The sequence below is a fragment of the Mesoplodon densirostris genome, chromosome 10, assembly GCF_025265405.1.
Source record: "Mesoplodon densirostris isolate mMesDen1 chromosome 10, mMesDen1 primary haplotype, whole genome shotgun sequence".
NCBI lineage: Eukaryota > Metazoa > Chordata > Mammalia > Artiodactyla > Ziphiidae > Mesoplodon > Mesoplodon densirostris.
This window is the reverse complement of record NC_082670.1, coordinates 17,745,227-17,764,795: the sequence shown is the minus strand read 5'-3', so window position 1 is coordinate 17,764,795 and position 19,569 is coordinate 17,745,227. Positions and strand designations below refer to the sequence as shown.

The 19,569-nt window shown below is 41.6% G+C and overlaps 1 long non-coding RNA gene across 1 annotated transcript in view; it reads left to right on the top strand.

The window, feature by feature from the left end:
* Positions 1–392: 392 nt before the first annotated feature.
* LOC132496919 (uncharacterized) overlaps positions 393–19,569 on the top strand; it is an 81,731-nt gene continuing 62,554 nt past the window's right edge. The window contains exons 1-3 of the long non-coding RNA XR_009533547.1: positions 393–556; positions 5,114–5,200; positions 5,862–6,411. This is a non-coding gene — a long non-coding RNA (uncharacterized LOC132496919). The remainder of the gene's footprint in view (positions 557–5,113; positions 5,201–5,861; positions 6,412–19,569) is intronic.

Here is a 19,569-nt window from a genome sequence, read left to right as displayed (position 1 = left end):
TTCAGGGAATTATAATCCTGGTGTGATGTGTTTAAAACAAAAACAAAAACGTTTCAGATTGAGAAGAAGCTCAAGAGACATCCAGTAATAACTCTGTGCAGCTCTTATTGAGAGCATGTGTGCCTGAGTGGGTATAGGAAGCTTTGGTCCTAGACTTTGGTTGGTTTGTGTCTGCTCGCTCTCCAAGTAGAAGTCTCACCCAAATAAGTGCTGCAGGTTTTGTCTCAGGGGTCACTGTGCCACCTGAGAGAGTGGCATGGTTTTTCAAGCCTCCGTGGAGAACAGACTGTAATCATTTGATAGGCACAGGCACTTGTGGAATTTCACCCTCAGTAGCAGACAGTATGTGGGCTTCTGCTAGTCAAGTGATTTAAGTTTGACTCTCTAGGTAGGGTTTCGAGGAATGACAATCCCTGCGGAGGAAGGTGGGGTTGAAACACACCTGTCTAATATTGCGAGTTGTTTGCTGAAGACCCTGAGCGCTGGTATATTTCTTCATCCATTATCCCAGCTTTACCTCTTCCTGCACCCCTGCAAACACCTTTGGCCGAAGGAGGTAAGTTGTATTTCTGATCATTTCTATAGCCGATGATGTTCCTTGTTGTCTCGTTTCAGTGGGTATATGTTTTTTATGTTATACTTTCTTTCCACTTATTATTATTCTCACTAACCTTGGGATAATAAACAACTTTTTTTTCCTGTGTTTTTTCTAAATACAAATGAAACATGGTATTTTTAAAAAGTGATTTAAATACAGTTTTTTTCCCCCTTTGTCTGAATACATACAAAGTTTTAAGGCTTTCCAAAGGAAAGGGGGCAACAGTTTTACATTGTAAATAATTTGTTTAAAAATAGCAGCAATTCACTAGAGGTCAATTCTGTTACCATATTGTTTTGTGAGATAGCTCACATTTCTAATACTGAACCTATTATTCTTATCTTTTGAGGAAGAAGCTTGGCTCTTATGGACAAAGGGCTTTTCAGAAACCCACACTGCCTAGGTGCCAAAGTGTTTTCTTTTGTAGCGGGGCGGTGTGTGTAGGGGGAACATAGTCTTGATATTCTGCACAAGGTTTTAAATTCCTGGCATTTTAAAGCTCTCCAATAGTCAAAATTGGAGCAGGGTAATTAATCATTGATTGAGCAAACTGGTTTACAAGTCTGATATTTAAGTAGTAACAGGTATCCTAAAATTCTCTAAGAATAATTGGAAATCAGATTTTTTGTTACTTTTTTGGGAATGAGAAACTAATTGTATTCACTTGATAAAACAGCAAATTTGAAACTGATAGTTTGATGATTCAAGTATTTGTACTTCATATTCTTGGAAAATGAGAGGTTTGTTTTATTTTGTTAGGATGCAAGTGCCACTAGTGCTATCATGTGTTAGTGCTTGATAGATATTGATGATATTGAAATTGCCTTGTTTTGCCACAAAAAAGAAAAGGTTCAACATTTAGAGCTGCTAACTTAAAATTCTTGAACTCCAGTATTTCTCTAAAATTAAATTTTCTTTTCAAGCTATATTTAAGTCATTGAATGTAAATGATCATGGTATTATAAAATAAGTCCTTTAGATAATTTCTAATCCATTGTTGACAACTTTTTTCACTATGGATATGTCTTACTTATAATGCTCTAGATAAGCATAACAGTTGAAAAAGACTACCAGGATAACTTTACAATTGCAAGTAATTTGAAAAAATTAAAGAATCAGCTGTAAAGTAGGGATTAATTTGGGTGAATCTCAGATACTGTCATGGCTTAACACTACTTTGTACCTTTTTTTTTTTTTGATGAGCGTGAGAAAGATAGGTAAAAAGTTATCCCCTCCCTCCAAACTCCTAACCCCCAATCACCACAGAGCATCAGCTACAGTTAGCAGGAGTGATTTAAAATGTAAATACCAGAACCACGCTCATAGCGTCCACAAGAACGCCTCGTATTTTAAGATAGGATGTGCAAACTTTATCACTTAATAATTGCAGACTTTTCTGCAATACAAATACTTTGGTGAACAGATGCGTTTCACATATAGTCAAATAGAATATTCCTAGTTGATATGAGATTTCTCTAATTAACATATACTACAAGGACAATGGCAGGGTATAGTTTTCCCTAAGTTTTAGGAGTGTAGTAATGAGACATGCTTTTACCAAGTACCAATATTTGTGCTATCCTAGGCTGCCAAAGAGAAAAAGGCAGGTGAGACAAAAGAAACAGGTGAAGATCAAAGAAAAGCACTCACATTATTCAGTGAGGCTTTTTACCAAAAAATACCATGATCAAAAAGATTGAAAATCTCCTGTCTGTGTACTGTGTCTGTGCACTGTCTTTTTAAAGAGCCTCTTCTCTCTAGTAAGAGAATCTTTCCAACATTTTACTATGAAAAATTTCAAACATACAGAAAAGCTGAAAAGTTGTAAACACCCAGATACCAACCCTCTAGACTCTGTAAATACCATTTTCCTGTACTGGCTTCATCACAAGTATATCCAACTATCTACCCTTCTGTTTATCCATCAATCCATCTTATTGTTTTGATGCATTTCAAAGTAAGTTGCAGGCATCAGTATACTTTACCCCTAAGGAGATACCTGCTGAAGTGTTTAACTAGAATTCAACATTTGTTTATAGTGCTTTCCTAAGTAAAATTTATATATGATGAAGATAGAATTTTGAAAACAACGTACTGTTTTTTCTTATGTGGCATTAATTATTTCTTTAACGTGATGAGTGACTGCCTGCAAACCCTTATGATCCGATGTTTTAAAGGTACAAATCCCCCATTAATGGTGGAGCGAAAGAAGCCCTTCCCAATCTCAATCCCCATTGCCCAGGTGAGCCTTCATCCGCTGAGCCCAAGGACCACTAACTCAGCATCAGTATTGGGATGGAGGAGGTTTCAGGGCATACATAATTAATTCCCAAGGTCTATCCCCATTCTTGGACCAGCTTTCCCTTCTTTTATCTGCAGGTCCTTGAAAAGTAACCCCTTTGCCTCTTGAACAATCCCCAGCTGTTCTTTTACTTGGATTCTTCTCTGCCTCTTCCCTTTCCTCCCCTACTTTTCCCAATTGGTTTTTCCCTTTTCCACTTCTTTCTGACTCCTAATTTTTTTCCCCAGAACAAAAAACCAAATCTCTTCATTTTTCAAGTCATTCTTCTGCATGCAATTTCAGGGAAATGATTATGGGAAGCAAAGGTAGGGAGTTAAAGAATCACAAAAACGCTTAAAGGGATTGGTCATTTATGTTATAAAACCATAAATGAGTTAAGGATTGCCCTCTCAAGGCCTCTTCATGAATCCATATCTTGAAAACAGTCTCGTGGGTGAGATTTATCCAATCCTCTCTTAACTGAACCCTAGACCAAGCTTCTTTATAATCTGTACTGGTGTAGTTCCTAAGAATAAGGACATTCTCTCTGCTTCCCAAATCTGCTAAGTTTCATAGACTCAGCTTCTGGTCACCAGCTCTGGTTCATAACATTTCCATCAGTAGCAGGACAAGGCCTGCCTCTTAAATTATGCTTGGCCCTGATCCTCCAGGATGAGGAAATTCTCAAATCTTTGGTCCATGTACCCATGGCACTTTCTAGGTGGCTTCTCCCTCGGGCCATCTTTCTTCATTCAGTTCAGCATGCCTAAAGCTTTCATTAGATATTAGATAAAAAGATCATTAGATCGTTGTGGCTGGGTCTGTCTTTGGCTGGATTGCCACCAATTCGCCTGTTTTTATAAAGTACTAGTTGGTTATAACAGATCAGTTAAAAGTTTAGGTTTTGTAATTAGACAAACCTGGATTGTAATCTGTATTGCTACTTAACTAGCAACATTACTCTAAGCCAAGTTACTCAACCATTTTGAGCTTCACTTCTTCAAAGGGTTGCTGTGAATATTAAATTACATTTATATAACATATACATATTATCTATATATAAATAATATAAATTATAATTGAGTTATATATTTATGAATTTTTATTTATATTATAATTATATATTATTTATATATAAATGAAATGTATATATTATATAATATATAATTATATGACATTTTATTAAGTATATATACTGTATTTAGCACAGTGCTTGGCACCCACTTGGTACTCAGTATATATTAATGTCCTTATCATCATCACCACCATCACCACCATCATCATCATATCAACCAAAGGTGCCATCCTCCTAGAACTCAACTGGCCCTCCATCAATCTGGGTTTTCTAATACAGCGGTCCCTAACCTTTTTGGCACCAGGGACTGGTTTCGTGGAAGACAGTTTTTCCACAGACTGGGGTGGGGGAGGATGGTTTATGGATGATTCAAGCACATAACATTTTTTTTTTTTTTTTGCGGTATGCGGGCCTCTTACTGCTGTGGCCTCCCCCGTTGCGGAGCACAGGCTCCGGGCGCGCAGGCTCCGGACGCGCAGGCTCAGCGGCCATGGCTCACGGGCCCAGCCGCTCCGCGGCATATGGGATCCTCCCAGACCGGGGCACGAACCCGTATCCCCTGCATCGGCAGGCGGACTCTCAACCACTTGCGCCACCAGGGAGGACCAGCACATAACATTTATTGTGCACTTTATTTCTATTATTATTACATTGTAATATATAATAAAATAATTATACAAAGCAATTGATTTATTTTGGTCTCTGTGCAGTCAGACCTCTTTGCTAAGGATAATCTGTATTTGCAGCCGTTCCCCAGCGCTGGCTGGCATCACCGCCTCAGCTCCACCTCAGATCACCAGGCATCAGATTCTCACGAGGAGCACGCAACCTAGATCCCTCCCATGCGCAGTTCACAGTAGGGCTCGCGCTCCTATGAGAATCTAATGCCGCCTCTGATCTGACAGGAGGCGGGGGCGGGGCTCAGGCAGTAATGCCAGTGATGGGAAGCGGCTGTAAATACAGATGAAGCTTCTCGCTTGCCCGCCCCTCACCTCCTGAGGTGCGGCCCGGTTCCTAACAGGCAACAGACTGGTACTGGTCCGTGGCCTGGGGGTTGGGGACCCCTGCTCTAATAGATCCTAGCAGACTGCCCTCTCTTACCATGTCCAAATTTGCTTATTTTAATGGACCTCACATTAAATTTCCCCCTTTTTTTAAGGTCTAAGAAGGCCCCTCCCCCCAGCTTTCAGTTTGGTGTGGAGCAGAATCAACCAATAGAACTCACTGAATGATCAAGCTCTTCCAGGTGAGGGTTTTCCTCAGCTGTTCCCCATGAGACTGCCCTCATGCTTTCAGAATTCTACATTACAAAGTCAAATTGTGGAATATGTGCGAGCATAGGTTTAATTTACTTTTAACAAAACGGGGAGACACAGGGTCTTTCCGTCTAGGAGGGTCAAAGGTAGAATTGTGGAAGATTAATTTCCACCGCATCATTGCAAAACATAGCAGATGACTGAGGACATACCAGAGAAACACAGCCTTTAGGCTCAGCAAGAGGGGCCTCTGCCCTGGGCGCCATGCTTTTGAGAGCTGCACTTCAGAGGGCCCTGCTCTACCCCTCTGCTGCCATGCCCTGGGCAAAGGCAGTGCGTCCAGGGGACTCGCCCATCCAGAGCCTGCACGTCCCCTGCTCCTAGAGCGTGCTTCCTGGAATCCTGAATTCCTGCACAGGCATCTCTGTGTAAACATCCTGGGCTGAGGATGAAGGATGCTGCCAGTGTATGTACTCCTAGGCCTGAGAGGTGGGCCGGGGAGGCTGTTGGGGGGCAGCCCCAGGCTGTAACCGAGCAGGACCCTGTGGGGCCTTCCCGGGAGAGACCCCTCCCCCATATCCTCTGCTGAAGCTCCCCTCTCAAGTGCCCAGATAACAGTATCTGATGCACGTTTCCTGAATTGTTTTACAGATGAGAAAACCCCCACCAAATGGAAGACATTAACTGCTTGATGACCATGAGCACGTAGCCCCCACGCCTACGGGACTTAAGGATTGATCACGTTAACCCCTGTGACACCTGTTACCTCACCATCAACCAATCAGAGAATTGCGCACGAGCTGATCACGGACCCTGGGACGCCCCTCCCTCACCTGGCCTTTAAAACTACTTTGCTGAAACCCAAGGAGGAGTTGAGTGCTTTGAGCACTAGCTGTCCTGACTGCTTGCTTGGTGCCCTGCAGTAAACGCTGCACGTTCCTTCACCACAACCGGGTGTCAGTAACTTGGCTTTACTGCGCGTGGGCGAGAGGACCCAAGTTTGGTTGGGTACCAAGGTGGGCTGGAGTGTCCACACATGTGGGAGACGCCTTTCCTAACGCAAGAAAGCACTGGGAGTGAGCAGAGGCGCTGGTCAGGCCGGAGGCTGCTGCCCGCACCGCCGCCACTTTCTGGCATGGAAACCCGGAGCAGGGAAGAGCCCCACGTTCCGTTCTGGCCTTGGGAAGGAGGATTTGTCAAGGTAAGAGAGTAGAATTTATTTTCTTTAACAACATGTTGGCTTTATTTGTACCTTTCAAGTATTTAGAGATGGTGTGGAGGCCTCTGTCTGTACTCTTGCCCAGACCCTGCTCATGGTGGTCAAGCCTGAAGCTGAGCTCGCTTTTGGAGGCTCAGTCCCCTCAAAACCTGGTTGGTTGGCCGTTATTGTGTTCGTGGACAAGTCAGTCTTTACTGTGAGTACAAAGGGAAAAAGGCTGTTTGCTCACTCACATCTAGGAAGCTTATTCTCTAATTGAGGTTTTTAATCCCCAAAGTTTTTGAAAGTTAGTAAATTCAGAAAGTATCAAAGTTCCATTTTGTATTTATGTATAGAACATTCTGTGGGTAAAAAAAAAAAATGTGAAAATGATTCTATCTCTCTACTGACATATTAAAGAGGTAAACTGGTTTTTTGTACTTGACCTAGCCAGAAAGCCAGCAGCTAACTGAATTAGATAGGGGGCTGGGCAGGATTGGTACATTAGAGGCTGTGGACCCAAAGTCGCCATTTTATTGAGCTACTTAAAGACATGATCTCTCTTTCACTGCACTGACTACGATATTCAGTACTGAAGAGGTGAGTTGAAAACAGAGAAGTTAAAAAATTAACACCTGGCAGTAGGAGAGTCCCTGTTTCATAAAATAAATCCTAGAGTATATATGATTTTTTAAAAAAATTCGATTTCCAAAAGAAAATTCAGGGGTCAAAAAGAGATTTGGGAAGCATGGAGAGGGACTATGCCCAGGGCTGTGGGTGTTTTACACACAGTAAATGATAAGACGTGTTAAATGTCATTTAGTCCAGCATAAAACACAGGGGCTAACGTAGCCGAGTCTGGAGCCTGTCAGCTGGGATTTGAATCCTGATTTTGTTGCTTTACCATCTGTGTGAAGTTTGAGTTTTTAACCCCTCTGGTTTTCAGTTTCCTCATACGTAAAGTAGGGATAATAGTGCCCTCCTTGGGCTTCCCTGGTGGCGTGGTGGTTAAGAATCCACCTGCCAATGCAGGGGGCACGGGTTCGAGCCCTGGTCCGGGAAGATCCCACATGCCACAGAGCAATTAAGCCCATGAGCCACTGAGTGGCTCAACTACTGAGCCCGCGTGCCTAGAGCCTGTGCTCTGCCACAAGAGAAGCCACCGCAGTGAGAAGCCTGCACGCCGCAACAAAGAGTAGCCCCTGCTGACCACAACTAGAGAAAGCCCGCACACAGCAACGAAGACATAATGCAGCCAAAAATAAAAAAAATAAATAAAAATTTTAAAAAGTGCCCTCCTTGGAAGGTAGGAACCAGGATTAACTTAGTTAATATTCACAAAGCTCTTAGGAGAGTGCTGGCACACAGATGCTATAGAAGCATTTGTTAAATAACAGAGTAAAAATGGAAGATGAAGAAATTCAAGTCAAGAGAAGTTATTAACTTGTTCCCCATTACACAGTGAATTAATAAAAGATCCACCATCCAACACAGATATTCAAATATCAGGCCTGATTCTGAGAGTGGCACATTGCCAAAGAGCTGATTTTGGCCAAAATAAAAATATCTATTTGTGTCACTTGTTAGATGTCTAAAGGAGAAGGAAAAGGAACTTTAAAAAAATACTGTAGTACATTATTCTGATATATTTTTAAAGTTTTTGTCCTACCCTTTCTGTATTTAAGCGTTGTTTTTTACATTGTTATTCCCTTTTTAAGTTAACTCTTATTCCTAGCCCATAATCTACCAAGAGAGCTTACTACCTCACTCCAGTGCATTAAGTACTCCAGAAAAAGGGCCGTTGCCACACACACATACACATCCCATCATTGTACGGTGCAGTGAGTCTCGTTACAAAAATAATGCAAATATATGAAAGGAATTGGGAAAATGCACAGAAGTGTAAGAAGCAAAATAAACCTCAACAATAATCCCACTATTCTTAAGACAAGCATTGATTGTCTGTATGATACAATTGTTTGTGTGCAAATAAATTATAAAGATTGGACTTAGGGCTTCCCTGGTGGCGCAGTGGTTGGGAGTCCGCCTGCCGATGCAGGGGACACGGGTTTGTGCCCCGGTCCGGGAGGATCCCACATGCCACGGAGCGGCTGGGCCCGTGAGCCATGGCCGCTGAGCCTGTGCATCCGGAGCCTGTGCTCTGCAACGGGAGAGGCCACAATGATGAGAGGCCTGTGTACTGCAAAAAAAAAAAAAAAAAAAAAAAAGAAAGAAAAAAAAGATTGGACTTAAATTGCATATCCTGCTTTGTAACCTGCTTTTAAAAAATGAGTATATCAAGAACAGAGCCCTTTAATTGCTGTATATTATTCCAATATACAATCCTTTTAGTGGGACATTTAAATTTTTCCAGATTTCTACTATTATAGATGTAATTGGAAACATTAAAAGTTTAACGTGGCAGAATACATTCAGAAGCAGCCAAGGTCTTTCTTCCCTCCTCTTCCCAAGGACCCGTGTAGGCCTTTGAGTCGTGGTTATCTGTACTTTCCTTGGTCCCTAGGGGCAAGTCAGTAGGCCCTTGTGTTTTCAAGTGTGTTCAGGGCGGTGAGTCAACTGGGAGTCCTACATAGGAAAGTGCTGGAGGCTTTGAAAGTCTAGAGTCAAGAGGGAAAAGAGCCAGACCGGAAGCAGAAGGTGGACTCTTCCAAGATTCGGAATGAGGGGTGGGTTCCTCAGGAGGCTGTGGTGGCGTCAAGCTGGTGGTGGCATCCTGGAGGTGCAGAACTGTGAATGGGGGACTGTGGGCTTGCCTGGGGACTTCTCTACATTTCTGTGGCTGAGGTGGGTCCAGAGGGTCGTGGTGTCATTAGCAGAGGCTCTGGCCATGATAAAATGCATGCAAGCCTAGAGAGTAAAACTCCTTGGAACTACCATCCCTCAATTCTTCAACTGCTTAAGCCCAAGGATTCTCCACAACCCCAGGGGCTGCAAGAGGAAAACTAGAACTCGGAAAATAATTGAGCATCCCACCAACTCTAGCTGGTGGTGATATACTAGCCTTAATATTGTTTGGAAAGATGATATGGTACCCAAGTCTCAGGGGTACACTTCTTGTATGTATAACTTAGTATGCCTGATGATCTGCTTAGTATAAATTCCTAGAAATGAAATTACTAAAAAAAAAAAAAAAAAGGGTCCAGTTGAAGGCTTTTTGTATATCCTGTGTCTTATAAGTTTCTGTATTTTTCAAGTCCACTGATTCTTCTATTTATCTCTCACAAAGGATTGTTAGGGAAAGGGGAAAAGCAAAATTAATCAAGCTAATTGATCATTAAGTATAAATTTCCATGTATAATCTTCCTCATCTCAGAAGACTTCAATTACTGGATTACTTTATTGATAAGCCCAAGTGATAGTTAATCATTAAGTATTTAAGCAAACAACATAAATTCCCACATGAGCAAGTGACATGCACTTTATCAGTTATGCAGACTGTCAAGAAATTATCTAAAAAACCCAACTCCTTGGTAGCCTTGCCAGTTGTATGACCTTGAGCAAGTTACTTAACTTCTCTGAGCTTCCATTTCCTCTTCTCTAAGCAATGGGTAATAAAAGGACTGACTTCTTGGGGTGATTGGGAGAATTAAAAGCGGTGATACATGAGATACACTAGAGGAGTACCTGGCACCTGGTGAGCACTCTATGAAGGTCATCATCAGAGCACGCAGCATGCCCTCCAAGGCGGACCTCCTTCCTGAGTCCCCAGTGTCCCCTCTCCTGCTCCCCTCACCTCAGGCGCCAGCTCTACTGAAATACTTGCTATACTCTAACCGTGCCCTGCTCTCATTTTTCTTGCCTACAATTGCACATGCTGCTTTTCCGCCTGGAATGACCTTGACTCCCTTCTTTTCCTAGTGAATTCTCTTATCATCCTTCAAGATTTAGCTCCTGTGTTATCTCTCTCCCTGCAAAGCCTTTCAGCCTGAGCTGGGCACCCCTCTGCTGTCCACTTATGAGATGTGGCAGAGTGTATTTTCATTGCTTGTTTATGCTGCTGTACCCCACCCCCAGGTACGCTCCCCAAGGTCAGGGAACATGCTAGATTTTCTATTGTATCTCCAGGGCCCAGCCCAGTGTGGCCCATCATAAATCCTCATGTGCTGAATGACTGCATTTGTCACAAGATCACCAGGGGAAGGACGGGACCATTTATATTTGTAGTGTTTTCGAGCATTTCCACAAACATCTCATTTGATTTCTATGGACCAAACAAGCAGGGATAATTCCCACTCTTATAGATATGGAAACGGAGACTCAGGGAAGTTAAAGCTCTTACCCAAGGAGCCCTAGCCTGCAAGAACCGAAGCCCAGTGCCTCTTCTCCTGGCCAGTTTTTGTTTTGTTTTTGCATTACACAGCTCCATCTTTCTAGAGCAGTCTCTATAAGACACTGTGTGTGCTTTCAACTAAGGGCTGATCTCTCCAAGGAGGAGTTAAAAGAAGGTTAGAAACAGCAACGTAAATCCTGGAGACAGGTGAGCTGGTTGGAAAACTGGAGTAGCTGATGAAGGAACGGAAGACAGAAGAGGCGGGGGTTTTTTTGTTTTCTCTCTCTTTATTGGAGTATAATTGCTTTACAATGTTGTGTTAGTTTCTGCTGTATAACAAAGTGGATCAGCCATATGTGTACTTATACCCCATATCCCCTCCCTCTTGCATCTCCCTCCCACCCTCCCTATCCCACCCCTCTAGTGGGTCACAAAGCACCGAGCTGATCTCCCTGTGCTATGCGGCTGCTTCCCACTAGCTATCTGGTTTACACCTGGTAGTGTATGTATGTCCATGCTACTCCCTCACTTCGTCCCAGCTTCCCCCTCCCGCTTCATGTCTTCAAGTCCATCCTCTACACCTGTGTCTTTATTCCTGCCCTGCTACTAGGTTCATCAGTACTGTTTTTTTTTTTTTTAGATTCCATATATGTACGTTAGCACGTGGTGTTTTTCTCTTTCTGACTTACTTCACTCTGTATGGCAGGCTCTAAGTCCATCCACCTTGTTACAAATAACTTAATTTCGTTCCTTTTTATGGCTGAGTAATATTCCATTGTATATATGTTCCACATCTTCTTTATCCATTCATCTGCTGACAGGAAGACCCAGGTTTTGTGGAGGTGCTTTGGGAAGGTGGGAGAATGGACCCCAGGGTGATGTGCCCACCTCTGAGTTTGAAAAGTGGATCAGAATACTTACCATCCACTTTTCCAGAGGGCTTTAGGCCAACACAAATCATTTTGATTCTCTTTCCTTCTTGAGGCCTCAGGACATTTTAAAACCTGCCTCTGTGATTCTCGCCCATGGGCACATGGAGCTGATTCGAGGTCCATCAACCAAATGGAAGTCAGCTGCCTGCTTTCCTTTGCTATACTCTGAACCTTCCATTCAGAAGCTGTAATTGATACCCCACTAATTATCTTTCCTGGTTTTTAGAAGATTGGTGAGGCAGGCAGGCAGGATCCACTCTTGACCATGGTTGCATTTATGTTCGAGAAGAACGAATGCTCTTCAGAATTTCATGCCCCAGATACCAGTAACAAAGGAGCTGTGATGGACTACGTTTAATTTCATTATCCCTCCTTGGAGGCTGATAATTAAATGATGCTTTATTAGAAGTGTTGTAGAGTTAAGCTGATGTGCTCTTCCATGCTGCCTTTAATTTTCAGTCCCTTCTGCTTTATGAGTTAGGATAATGGCCATTCTTTATATATTACTTTCCAATTTTCAAACCACTCTCATCTATGTTATCTCATTTGTTTCTTATGACCCTGAACTTGGAGCATAGAGAATTGAAACAACTTAAAGTCATCCAGATGGTGAGCAAGCAGATAGAAACTCAGCTCCTGACTGCAGACTCGGGTTCTCTGCTCACCTCTCTGAGGATATTCTGACCAGGATTCACCTGATGCCCAGTCTAAGGCTAGCCTGCCAGAACAATTCCCGGAAGCATGAATTAGCATTCCATACAACTTCAAGGCTTCTGAAATCAAATTCTGAAGATGAGTAGTTGGGGAGGAAAGGACTGGGTGAAAACTTTCAGACCCGATTCAAAGGCAGAGTCCCCCTTTCCATTCTCATACCATGAGCGTTAACTCTTTGGGCAGAATAATTGTAAATGTTCAGGAATTGTAGTCTCAGAAAAGATTTCATGCATTTCTGATGATGGGCCTTTTATGATAAGGCCAGTTGTTAGCAGGAAGGCAGCAAGATACTGGGTGAAAAGCATGAAATAGGGAGTGAAACAGACTTGCCTTTCAAGCCAGCTTTGCCATGGACTGGCTGTGTGACCTTGAGAAGTTATTTACTCTCTCTGGGCCCTTAGTTTCTTAATTTTTACAATGTAAATAATAACTACCTTGTAATGTTGTGAGGGTTCCCAGTAGCATGTCCCTCCAACACTTAGAACACCAGTTCATTAGTAGATGCTTGACAAAAAATCTGTTGAATTGGATGAAATGAATTTGAGACATATGGTGCACCTACGTGGAGTCTGGAGCCTGGTGAAAACAACAAGGGCTTTCAGCTATCAAAGCTCTACAGAAGCACCAGAAGCGAATACGTTACCTTAAATTAATGTAGCAATGGCATAAAAATAAATGTGTATGAAAGAGATGATTTGTTTGGTTATCGTGAAATCAATCCCAACTCTCATTCTGGTCGTTTAAGAGACTGGAGGGGAAGAAAGTGCTTTTATGTTTTATTTTTTTTTTAACATCTTTATTGGAGTATAATTGCTTTACAATGTTGTGTTAGTTTCTGCTGTATAACAAAGCGAATCAGCTATATGTATACAGCTGACAAAGGATTAATCTCCAAAATGTACAAGCAGCTCACGCAGCTCAATATCAGAAAGTGTCTTTTAGATCATCTTGAAACATGGTTAAGAAAAGGGACTTTGCCCCAGTCTTCCTCATGCCTTCCAGCTGACAAGTATAGACTAGCTGGAATCTTCAGTGGGCTTATGAACTTCAGGCCACTGGTACACCAAAATTGCACCATATTTGCAAATCTTGTGTAAGTTCACAACGGGGCATTGTCTTCTCTGCTCCAGGGTATGAGGATTGTCTGGAAAAAAAGGTTAGTTGTTGCCATGACGGAACTTGGTATAGCCAAGACTACGGTGCAATATTGAAGCAGAAATAAGCCATGGGCTCTTGACATGTTTGCCAAGTGATTTACGAATGTGTTTACTTAAAAAGTAAGCATAACACATAATCTTATATAATATTATGTTGAGGGAAGTTTTGTGACTCTAAAGTGCCCACATCATATTCAAGTAATGGCTTCACATCTCCCTAATACAATCTCAGATCAATTTTTAGTTTTATCCAAAAATCTTGATTTTCTGATCTTTTACTTATGCCTCATTTATCCAGTTCTCTTTTTTTTTCTTGACATACCTGAAACTAGTTTTGAATAAGAGGAACAGTATTAACCTTAGAACCTCTAAAAGCAAAGTGTTGGAAGTCTTCCAATGAAGTAGATGGAGGGGAGAAGGGTGTCCTTGTATTTTTTTGGTATTTCACAGCACTTTGAGAGGTAGGGAATGTACAGCTTTGAAATAGTGAATCAAATCATCATAGACCTAATGAGATCACCTGATCCAATCTCCAGGCTTCAGGCAACAGAATGTCTAAATCTTCTAAGACACATAGTAATGAATATCTCTCAACTTCAAGATCTTGAAGGATAGAGACATTGCTGTCTGTCTTAACCTGACTGAAGGGCTAAAAACTTTTTTCTGCATCCAACTGAAACTTCTTTTGTCATCTAAATGATAAAAATAACTGATCAGACTTCTTGTGGAAGACACATAGATTGATAGACCCAACACCCATTCCTATCACTTTTTCCCTTTCTGTCTCCACTATAGAATCTTGGAAAGTTAACCAGTCACTTTCCCAACTTCCTTTGTAGATAGAAATAATGCTGTAAAATTTCAGACTAATATTCAGCAAATGAATATCTGCTGGGGGTGGTGATGAAGCAAGGCTCTGGATAAACTTTTGTTGTCCTGATAAAACATGACATATGTCTTGTGATAGCCTTTTCCTTTCTTCCTGTCTTAAATGCAGATGTGATGCCTGGTGCTACAGTAGCCATCTTGAAACCATGAGGGAAAGGCCAAGAGAATCACACAGACATTGGTCCTACCTTTTTGAGCAATTGAACCACTTGCAGCTACCACTAACCTCCAAACTTCTGATAAGAAAAATCCACCCCTATTCCTTTAAGCCACTATTGTTGGGTTTTCTACTATTTGCAATTGACCTCAATGCTATCTGAAATTCATTATCTAAAAGATTTCATGTGGCCAGGGCTTCCGTGGTGGCGCAGTGGTTAAGAATCCGCCTGCCAACTCAGGGGACATGGGTTTGAGCCCTGGTCCGGGAAGATCCCACATGCCACGGAGCAACTAAGCCCGTGTGCCACAACTACTGAGCCTGTGTGCCACAACTGCTGAAGCCCACATGCCTAGAGCCCGTGCTCTGCAACAAGAGAAGCCACTGCAGTGAGAAGTCTGCACACTGCAACGAAGAGTAGCCCCCGCTCGCCGCAACTAGAGAAAGCCTGTGTGCAGCAACAAAGACCCAACAAAGCCAAAAATAAATAATAATAATAATAAAAAAAGATTTCATGTGGCCAAAGAGTCAAATCCATTCAGCTTCTCAAGGCAGGCTCTGTTCTCCCACTGCACTTTTATAAGTTCCTCCCTGCCCCAATCAAAGCACGCTCATGAAGGCATTGGTTCCTTGGTTACTTTTCTGTGTTTACTCTTTTTAAAAAAATTTTATTGGAGTGTAGTTGCTTTACAATGTTGTGTTAGTTTCTGCTGTACAGCAAAGTGAATCAGCTATATGTATACATATATCACCTCCTTTTTGGGTTTCCTTCCCATTTAGGTCACCACAGAGCACTGAGTAGAGTTTCCTGTGCTATACAGTAGGTTCTCATTAGTTATCTATTTTATACATAATAGTGTATATATGTCAATCCCAATCTCCCAATTCATCCCACCACCACCCCTTTTCCCCCCTTGGTGTCCGTATGTTTGTCTCTATGTCTGTGTCTCTATTTCTGCTTTGCAAATAGGTTCATCTGTACCATTTTTCTAGATTCCACGTGTATGTGTTAATATATGATATTTTTCTCTTTCTGACTTATTTCACTCTGTATGACCATCTCTAGGTCCATCCATGTCTCTGCAAATGGCACGGTTTCCTTCCTTCCTATAGCTGAGTAATATTCCATTGTATACATGTACCACATCTTCTTTATCCATTCCTCTGTTGATGGACATTTAGGTTGCTTCCATGTCCTGGCTATTATAAATAGTGCTGCAGTGAACATTGGGGTGCATGTATCTTTTGGAATGATGATTTTCTCTGGGTATATGCCCAGGGGTGGGATTGCTGGATCATATGGTAGTTCTATCTTTAGCTTTTTAAGGACCCTCCTTACTGTTCTCCATAGTGGCTGTATCCATTTACATTCCCACCAACAGTACAAGAGGGTTCCCTTTTCTCCCCACCCTCTCCAGCATTTATTTTTTGCAGAGTTTTTGATGATGGCCATTCTGCCTGGTGTGAGGTGATACCTCATAGTGGTTTGGATTTGCATTTCTCTAATAATTAGTGATGTTGAGCATCTTTTCATGTGCCTCTCGGCTATCTGTATGTCTTCTTTGGAAAAATGTCTATTTAGGTCTTCTGCCCTTTTTTTTTTTTTTTTTTTTTGGCTGCATCGGGTCTTAGTTGCAGTACGCAGGATCTTTGTTGGGACACGCGGGATCTTTCGTTGTGGCGTGCAGGCTTCTCTCTAGTTGTGGCACGTGGGCTTCTCTCTAGTTGTGGCTCTTCTCTCTCTAGTTGTGGCACATGGACTCCAGGGCGTGTGGGCTCCAGAGCATGTAGGCTCTGTAGTTTGCAGCACTTGGGCTCTCTAGTTGAGGTGCAGGAGCTCAGGAGTTGTGGCTCATGGGTGTAGTTGACCCGCAGCATGTGGGATCTTAGTTCCCCGACCAGGGATCGAACCCACATCTCCTGCATTGGAATGCGGACTCTTTACCACTGGACCACCAGGGAACTCCCTTCTGCCAAGTTTTTGATTGGGTTGGTTGTTTTTTTGATATTGAGCTGCATGCATTGCTTGTATATTTTGGAGATTAATCCCTTGTTAGTTGCTTTGTTCGCAAATATTTTCTCCCATTCTGAGGGTTGTCTTTTCATCTTGTTTATGGTTTCCTTTGCTGTGCAAAAGCTTTTAAGTTTAATTAGTTCCCATTTGTTTATTTTTGTTGTTATTTTCATTACTCTATGAGGTGGGTCAAAAAAGATCTTGCTGCAATTTTTGTTAAAGAGTGTTCTGCCTATGTTTTCCTCCAAGAGTTTTACAGTGTCTGGCCTTACATTTAGGTCTTTAATCCATTTTGAGTTTATTTTTGTGTATGGTGTTAGGGAGTGTTCTAATTTCATTCTTTCACATGTAGCTCTCCAGTTTTCCCAGCACCATTTATTGAAGAGACTTTCTTTTCTCCATTGTATATTCTTGCTTCTTTTGTCATAGATTTATTGACCATAGGTGCATGGGTTTATCTCTGGGCTTTCTATCCTGTTCCATTGATCTATATTTCTGTTTTTGTGCCAGTACCATACTGTCTTGATTATCTCTATTTACTCTTGGTTTACTTCCCACTCTGCCCTCATCCCTAAATCAGCTCCATCTTTAAAGGCACATAATTGTCTGTAATCTCTGTTATAGACTAAGCCCTGCGTAATTCCCCAGTAAAACACTTATGTGTGATCACTGTATTACCTAGACTTTCCTGCTAAGTCTCAATTGTTCATCTGCTTCTCCAAGTCCCTCTACTGGAAATGCAAAGGAGATGCAGGATAAATACTTTGAATGACATGAAGAAATGACAATAATAGCCATGGATTACTTCAAAAATGTTATATAGCATTAGTTCTTCCATCATTCCAGGTAACCATGGAGCTTCTATAAATAAAAAGGAGGTTCTTTAAAGCAGTGGTTTTGACACCAGAAGCATTTTTATAATCATAGTTTCATTAATGCAAAAGTTTTCCTTTATAAGACTTAATTTCTCTTATTCTAATGAGAAGTTATCCCTAGAAATTAGTTACTAAATGAAATAAGGTGGTTGAGTTAGATTATCTTTAAGTTTCCTTCTAGCTTTGAATTTATGATAATAATGAACTTTTCAGACTTGTGCTTGATAAAAACACATCTCTCTAAATAATCAAGTGAGACCTTGGGGAACTAAACAAAATCATTTCCTTCTCTTCCTGTGTAACTCAGTCCCAAAGCCATTAGATGAAGTAGAGGAAAGTAGAAGTTCGTGGTGTGGGGAGAGAGGGAGACAGGATGGCCCAGAATGGGAAATTGGAGCCCAAGTGGGGTGTCCCCATAGAGGGAAAGGGTAGCCAAGTGTGGAGGGTCGGATCCCAAATGAAGGAGATTGATCAAATAAGTATATTAAGAGTGACGGAAACCACATGTATTAGTCTGCTCGGGCAGCCATAACAAAGTATGTTAGACTGAGTGGCTTACACAACAGAACTTTATTTTCTTATGGTTCTGGAGGCTGAACATCTGAGGTCAGGGTGCTAGAATGGTCCAGTTCTGGTGCAGGTTTCTTCCTGGCTGTCATATATAGCTGGCTTCTGTGTCCTCACATGGCAGAGGGCTTTGGTGTCTCTTCCTCTTCCTATAAAAGGAAGAAGTCCATCACGAGGGTCCCGCCTTCATGAACTCATCTGAGCCAATTACCTCCCAAAGGCATTATCTTCAAATACCATCACATTTGGGATTAGAGCTTCAATGTATAAATTTGGGGGGGATATAGTTCCATCCATAGTATCATGTTCCTCACTACCAGAGAAGGGAAGTATAATGGGAGAAAACTAGAATTAACCTGTGGGGTTGGATGGGGAGTGGAGAAATCAGCATGAACTCAGGATTTCCAATATATAGATATAGAAATATAGACTTAAATGTACATGTAAACACGTATCTGTATATATATTCCCCAGCTCTGTCCACTGAGAGTGTCTGGGAAATAAACACAATTATGTTCCAGATCTTGGCCTCTCCACTAAATGGAACCAGAGCTCCTTGGAGAAATGGTCAATTCCATGGTCAGGTCAGGTGAAGTACAACATGAGCCTGAAACACATTTTTTTGTGCCAGAAACTAAGGAAGTGCTCAAAAAATGATGATGTCATGTAAAAAAGCACAGAAGTCAGCTTGAACAGACTCCTATTGTGGCCAAATGTGGGATAAGTTGAGCATTAAGTTAAATAGTTATATAAATAGATTTAACAGATCAAATAAAATAGGAAATGATGAATCCTTACATTATTAATAAAGTAAAACTCAAATGAGGAATGGTATATTTACATGGTTACAAAATACCACCCCACAAAATACTTATTAATAAGGGAAAAAAGAGTAACTGCAGTAGAGAAGCTTGGCAAACATCACCTTAAGCAATCAACCTGAGCAATGCCTGTAAGGGGACAAGGTGTAATCGTGCACCACCTATCAGGATGCAAAGAGAACAGAGTGCTGCCTCTGTGTTATTCCTGCCAAAGTTGCATAACCTGAATCTAATCATAAGACAGTAGCCGATAAATCCACGTGGAGGGATACTCTACAAAGTAAACTGTCCTGTGCACTTCAGAAGCACGTCAGGCTCATGAAAACCAGAGAAAGATTGAGGAACTGTTTCTGACAGAAGAAAAGTGAAGATGGGTGATCACTAAAGGCACCGTGTGACTAGATCTTTTAGCTATAAAGTTGGACATTGATAAGACGATGGGAGAACCTTGAATAGGCTCTGAGGATTAGAGGGAAGCTGTGTATCAATGTTAATTTCCTGACTTTGATGGTTGTATTGTGCCAGGTAGGAGAATGTCCAAAATAGTATGAAAAAATCCACACTAGAATATTCAGGGTGATGGGGCATCTGAGCAGCATTTACCCTCAAATGGTTCATAAAAGAAAAGTTCTTTGTACTGTTGCTCTAATTCTTCTGTAAATTTGTGATTATTTTGAAATTTGAAAAATTCTAATGGGACTTTTAAAATGAGTCTAAAACCAAACTAAATTAATCTTAAATGAAA